At 42.3% G+C, this 6861-nt stretch overlaps 1 pseudogene; it reads left to right on the top strand.

The window, feature by feature from the left end:
* The first annotated feature begins 2132 nt into the window (after positions 1–2132).
* LOC114007175 (uncharacterized) lies at positions 2133–2230 on the top strand (annotated as a pseudogene).
* The last annotated feature ends 4631 nt before the right edge of the window (positions 2231–6861 follow it).

Genomic DNA, 6861 nt, shown 5'->3' with positions numbered 1-6861 from the left:
GCCATGCCCCCGGGGGATGATTTCTCACTTTCCCTCTGTCTCTCTCTTTCTGGTGAATACACACACCCTATGGCAAAAACGTAAATAAATAAATAAATAAATAAATAAAAAGCTAGTTAAAACTCAAAACAAACAAAAAATAAAAAAAACAACTTACACACATTTTCAGTAAGGCACTTCTGCCAAGTGCATACATTATTTAGCATAAAAGGCCATTAATTTTTAGTAACTGGCAATTCTCTTGCATGTGAGCACTCAAATCTGTCCAAAGACCTTTGGGAAATTAACCTGGCTTTCTACATCATCCATAGAAATAATAAATATTCAAGAATATCTAAGGTGGCTTGTTTTCTGCCCATCTGTTTAGAAGGTTAAAAATGTCTTCAGTGATTACTTAAATAAAGCATCTATAATATATGTACTTCTTCTGCCCAGAGTTTCTCACCTGTTCATCTTTAATAAGCACATTCCCGTATCTGAGCAATTCTTTATCATTTCCATGTGAGTAGTGTCGTTTCTAAATGAAGCTCACTTTTATGTTCAGGCATATTTGTGCTTGCAAACTCATTTAAAAATATGTTTCTATCTGATGACTATCTATTTGAATGCCATGAGCATTCTTTTTAAAAATAAATACATCCCGGACCAGCAGTTAGCATAATGGCTATATTGCTGGACTGCCATGTAGTCGACTGCTGTTCGAGTCCCGGACCTGGTGGCTTAAACTCACACTGGTGCGTGTGTGTGTGCGCCCAAGATCCTGAGAGGAGAATGGAGGAGAAGGGATTGAGGAGTAGCCATCCCTCCTGGGGGGGGGGTGAGTTCTCACTTTCTGTCTCTCTGTCTCTCTCTGTCTGTCTGGTGAGCGCACGTGCCCCTATAGCAGCATATAGTGTACTGAATTTTATCTGGCAACTTTAACCTTAATCTAAAGGCTTTGTTTGATTCAGCTTTATTTTTAATTTTTTTTAAATAAAAGTGCTTCATAGGTAGTGATTTGTGCTTCTCCTGGGAGCCCCAAAAAGTCTTATTGTCTCTTAGTGATAATCGCTGGTTTTAACGCTTAGACTGGTGATTTATTAGGGTTGCAATGGATCTTTTTATAATATTCCAAGACATTTTTTAAAAAGAATTATTTAATTCCATCTATTATTATTGTTATTAATTTGACCAGAGAGAGAGAGAGAGAGAAAGGGAAAGGTAGAAAGCAAGCTACCAGGTCTGGGACTCAAACTGCAGTCGGCCTTGTGGGAATCTAGCACCTTTCACCACTATGCCACCTGCTGGCCCCCCAAGGCATCTTTTTTAGAGGTTTCCGCTATAGGGCATGTGTGCTCACCAGAGAGACAGAAAGCAAGAACCCCCCCTTTCCCCAGGGGAATGGCCACTCCGCAATCCCTTCTTCATTCTCCTCTCGGAATTTTGGGCACACATTCAGATGCTCCTGGGAGTGATTTATAAGCCGCTGTGCCTAGGACGTAACCATTACGCCATCTGCTGGTCCCCCAAGACATTTTTTTAAGAAGGGTTTTTTTTGTTTGTTTGTTCTTTGTACTGTTAATGTGGGTTACTTTTCGTTATTATTTATTTATTTGAATTTTTGGCCATAGGGTGTGTGCACTTGCTGGACACACACACACAGAGGGAGGGAGGGAGGGAAGGAGAGAGAGAGAGAGAGAAATCACCTCCTTGAGGGTATGGTCACACCACAACTCAGAATTTGGGGCATGTACCTGGTGTGTTTTTCAGGCTGCTGGGTCGGGACTTAGACGGTGGAGTCCACCACATGGGATCCAGAGCTCCAATTATTACACCACCTGCTGGCCTCCCAAGGCATATTTTTAAGAGGAAGTTTAGTGTAGTGATTAAGAGCTCAGACTCAGGGTTAGGAAAGAATTGATTTTGAGATCTAGTTCTGCCACTTTGTAGCTGTGTGACCTTTAGTTTACTTCTCTAAATCTTAAGCTTCCTCCTCTGAAACGAGTCTAGTAATAGTACCTATCTCATGAGGTTTTTCTGAGGACTAAATGAGTTAAGGTATCAGTGCCCGGTACACAGTAGATGCTCAGTAAAAGCTAGCTATTATAATCTAATTCTCGAAGAATAGTGACCTTTTAAATTCAGGAATTCCCATGCTTGCTTCGGCACCATACATTCTAAAACACAGAGAAGACTAGTTTGGCCCCCGCACAAGGATGACATCTAAATTCATGAAGCAGTTCATATTTTGGGGCAGGGCAGTGCCTGCAGGGTGGTGGCACACTGCCGGGGCAAACTACAAGTATGTACAGGCCTCCATGGCCCTAGTTGACTGCCTGAGCTCCAGGCTGTACAGAGCTATTTTGTTGCTTGCTCAAGAAGACTGTGGAGGGAGGAGGCTTGTTAGCAAGAACCCTGGGCTCTGGTCTTCATGTCTGTCTGCTTCCGGTGGGCAGAAAGTAGCTGGTATTGATGACCCCAAACAGGCCCCATAGAACATTTGTAAGATTGGAAAGAAATAAACAGAGTGAAGCTCTTGGGTATTAGAGCACGTGATTTTTCTCAATGATCGAGCTGTGGGCAGAGCAGGAATTTGTTTTCCAGCATCATGTACATAAGAATCTGGATTAGTGGGCCAGCAGATGACATAGCAGTTACATTGCTGGACTCCCACATGGCCAACCATGGTTCGGGTTCCAGACTCCGTGGTTTGAAAATCACGCCAAGTGTGTGTGTGTGCATGTGTCCAAGATCCCAGGAGGAGAATGGAGGACAAGGGATTGTGGCATGGCCATCATCCCCAGGGAGTGATTTCTCACTTTCCCTCTCACCATCTCTATCTCTCTCCAGTGAGCACATGCTCCCTAGGGCAAAAACCTCTACCAAAAAAAAAATCTGTTAGAAGAAGATACAATTGAACCAACGCTAAACTCTAAAATCAATCAATCAATTTAGGATGTTTCAATATTGAGAACTTTTAAATCCTTCTTTCAAGTTATTTGTCATGTTATTCATAAAAATATTTGTTCAGTGCTTTACAATCAACATAGGCCTCCATCGCATATGTTCTCATGTGTTCCCCACCACTGCTTTTTAACCAGAAGGACTGGTTTTATCCAATTTTTACATTTGAAGACTCTTGAGCTTAATTAAGGAACTTGCTCAACCTTAAACCCATTGAAGGTAACACAACAGGGCAGAGACTAAATCCTAGCCTAAGGCTCTTTTGGTGGAAAACAAGTCCTCTCTCCATGAAGTGCTTTCACTTCTTAGTTTCAGTTACAACTCTCTTTTGTTTTTGTCTTCAACTTCTTTCTCAAACTACTCTCTCCTCATCCTTGGTGTCTCTCTCCTTCACAGAATGTACTTGTCCCCAGAGTTCTATTTTTGGACTATTTTTTATTTCTATATTCTCAGCATATGATATCTGCAAAACAGTTTCATCTATTCAAATAGCTTCAGCCATTCCCTCTGGGAAGATGATTTCCTAATTTATACTTCTTTAAAAAATATTTATTAAACTTTATTATTATTATTTTTAAATTTGCTATAGGACATGTGCACTCATGAGAGGGAGAGAGAGAAACAGAGAAACAGAGAGAGAGAGGGAGAAAGCAAGCTGCCAGTCTGAGACTCAAACCATAGCTAGCCATGTGGGAGTCCAGTGCCCCAATCACTATGCGACCTGCTGGCCGGCCTAATTTACACTTCTGACCTCTTCTTCCTTGAGTTTTAGACCCAAAATTTCAGTTGCCTGGTTGACATCTTCCTATGGTGATTTGAGGTAGAATCTATCATTTGTTGGGTCTACTTTTTTGGATCCTTATTTCAACCAATCAACTATAAACAAGGAAAGAATTGAGATTTAAATTCTTACTATAGGTATTTGATGGCATTAAATGCCTAGTGTCAACTTTTTAAAGATGAGATCATTTTAAATGGTTATGCTATAAGTATTTTTTTTGTGTGTTGTTTTTTTGGAGAGGTTTTTACTATAGGGTGCGTGTGCTCACCAGACAGACAGAGACAGAGAGATAGATAGCGAGAAATCACCCCCCAGAGGGGATGGCCATGCCACAATCCCTTCTCCTCCATTCTCCTCTTGGGATCTTGGGCACGCATGCACACGTGCCCAGCGTGAGTTTAAGCCACTGGGTCCAGGACTCGAACCGCGTTCGACTACATGGGAGTCCAGCGACATAGCCATTACACTAACTGCTGGCCCTGCTATGAGTATTTTTAAGAAAGACATACTGAAGTGTTTGTGGATGATATCACATGATGTCTGGGATTTACTTCAAAAATCATCCTGTTCAGGGAGGGGAGGAATAGGTCAGAGTGTTGATGAAATGAGATTGGCCATGAAATGATAATTATTGAGCTAGGGAATGGGTATAAGGGGCTTACTATCCTACTCTCACTTTTCTCTGTGCTTGAAAAATTACATTAATAAAAACAAATTAAAGGACAAAAATACTGGCTCATTAGAAAATTCATGACACATTTTTCTATGCAAAAATGTGTCATAACTTTTCTGAGGACCCAATAGGTTCAAAACTAAGTTGACTGACCTTGTTTACATCGTTTCTGGGTGATTATTTTCCCATTAATGTTCCTTTATTTCCCGTCACTTACTTTGAAAATGCAAAGCTCTCTCAGTTTCTCAGTTTCCTCCTTCTGCCTGACCTCTGCACTCAATCAGTTGCTAAGTCTGGTGAAGACTGCCTTCTCAGTGAGGCCTGCATTCATTCTTTCATTTCCATTCACACTGCCACCACCCTATTAAGTCTTTCATTGCTTCTTGTCTGAACAAGTGTGATGGCATATAACTATTCCCTCCCCTGCATTTCCAGTCCCTCCTCACTTAGTGTATGTAAAGTATCTAAGTGCTTGGTATTTAGTTTCTCTACCTTTCTCCTGAACCATGAACCATATCCTCACTGCTTCCCTGCTTAACCCTCTGATGACATCTTCTCCTTTCCCTGGAAGACACTGTCTCCATTTTCTTTCTATATTGCTTTCCTCCATCTCCCTCTTCGATTTTCCGGCTGCCTCCACTGCAGCCTAACTTCACTGCTTTGTGAAGGAAGCATGTGTATTTGAATTAAGACTATTTCTCAGGCCACCTGGCAGTGTGGTTGGAGCAGCTAGATCCTATGTGGCTGATTGTGCAGTTTGAGTCCCAGACCAGACAGCTTGAAAAAAATGGTGGACATGTGTGCATTTGTGCTCAAAATCCCAAAAAGAGACATTGAGAAGGGATGTGGCATGACCATGCCTCTGGGGAAAGCTTTCTGACTCTCTCTGGTAAGCACATGCATCCTATAGCAAATTAAAAAAAAAAAGAAAGAAAAAAGAAAAAGACCGATTTCTCAGTTCCAAAGTTAGAAGAGCAGAATTTGTCCTAGCTTTGGATGAGTGGGTCTTTATATATAGACTAAATAGACATTGAGGCAGGAGAAAGCTAGTAAATGGGAGCAAGTAAGGGGGCTAGAGCATCTGCCTATGCGGTTAGATAGAAAAATCTATCAGGGCAGAACATTTCCTGCTCAAGGTAATGTAGGCAGGAGATTAGTAGGGGGTGTCTGGGTGATTAAGCAACATTGAACATAGCCAATGAGAAATCAGTGCGCCTAGCCACGTTGGATAGAGTCAGTGAAATGAGAACCATCAGTGGACCCACCAATGGTCAACTGACCTGACGTAGATTTTAAAAAATTATAAACCTTGTAGAATGCAAGTGTGGGGGCCTTTGAGCCACTCTCTGTCTGCTCAGGCCTGCTCCTGCCTCTCAGCAGTGTACTTTCGCTTTCACTGATAAACTACTTTTTCCTTTCACTATTGGTGTGCTTCGTTCAGTTCTTTGTTCAAAACACCAAGAACCTGGATATCATCACAGAAGCCATCCTGCAACGATTCTATAGTAGGTGTGAGTAAAAGGGACCAAGTTTGAAAGCTGTCTCTTGTGCTCCCACCTTGTTCCTCTGGCCCAAAGGAATTGGCTTCCAGACTTGGGGAGGGTTGGATGAATGCTGATGTGGTAGACGGAGGTATGTACACATTATCCCAACAAGCTTCCTGAGGAGATACTGCTTGCCTGATCTGGACAGAGGGGAAACAGCAAGAAGTGCCACCATAGAGTCTCAGAGGGGCAGCATCTTAAGTATGAATTGGGTGAAGGAATTCTAGCCTGGGGATCTCTCAGCTACATACCTATGAATCCTTGCTTTCTATAACCTGTCTGGATGCAGTTCTGTTTGTTATGGAGAGCAGCCAGGCATTTAGGGGCTGGGGTGATTCACCACAAAGAAAGATCTTACCCTTTTGTCACCCCCCCCTTTTTTTCTTTATTCATGATAGAGTTTGTGCACATGTATGAGACAGAGAGAGAGAGAAAGAGAGAGATGAGCACCCTTTACAGGATCTGAATACACCACAATCCCCTTGCTCTTGTGAGCATGTCCTGTGTATTTCCACTTGATCGGGTGGGGAATTCAAACCATGGTTGCCATATGGGATCTGGCCTCTCTTTCTCTCTCTCTCTCTCTCTTTTTTTTTTTTTTAGAGAGATTTTTTGCTATAGGCCACATGCACTTACCAGAGAGACACAGAAATAGACAGAAAGCAAGAAATCACCCTCCAGGGGGAATGGCCATGCCACCATCCCTTCTCCTCCATTCTCTTCTCAGGATCTTAGGCACACACATACACATGCCTGGTATGATTTTTAAGTTGCCAGATCTGGGACTTGAACCATGGTCGACTGCATGGGAGTCCAACAACATAACCATTATGACATCTGCTGCCCCCCCCTTTTTTTTTTTAGAGCTTTTCACTGTAGGGCGCGTGCGCTCACCAGACAGACAGAGAGAGACATAGAGA

This window comes from Tupaia chinensis, unplaced genomic scaffold (genome assembly GCF_000334495.1).
Source record: "Tupaia chinensis unplaced genomic scaffold, TupChi_1.0 Scaffold000135_1, whole genome shotgun sequence".
Classification (NCBI taxonomy): domain Eukaryota; kingdom Metazoa; phylum Chordata; class Mammalia; order Scandentia; family Tupaiidae; genus Tupaia; species Tupaia belangeri.
This window is presented reverse-complemented; position numbering and strand designations above follow the sequence as displayed.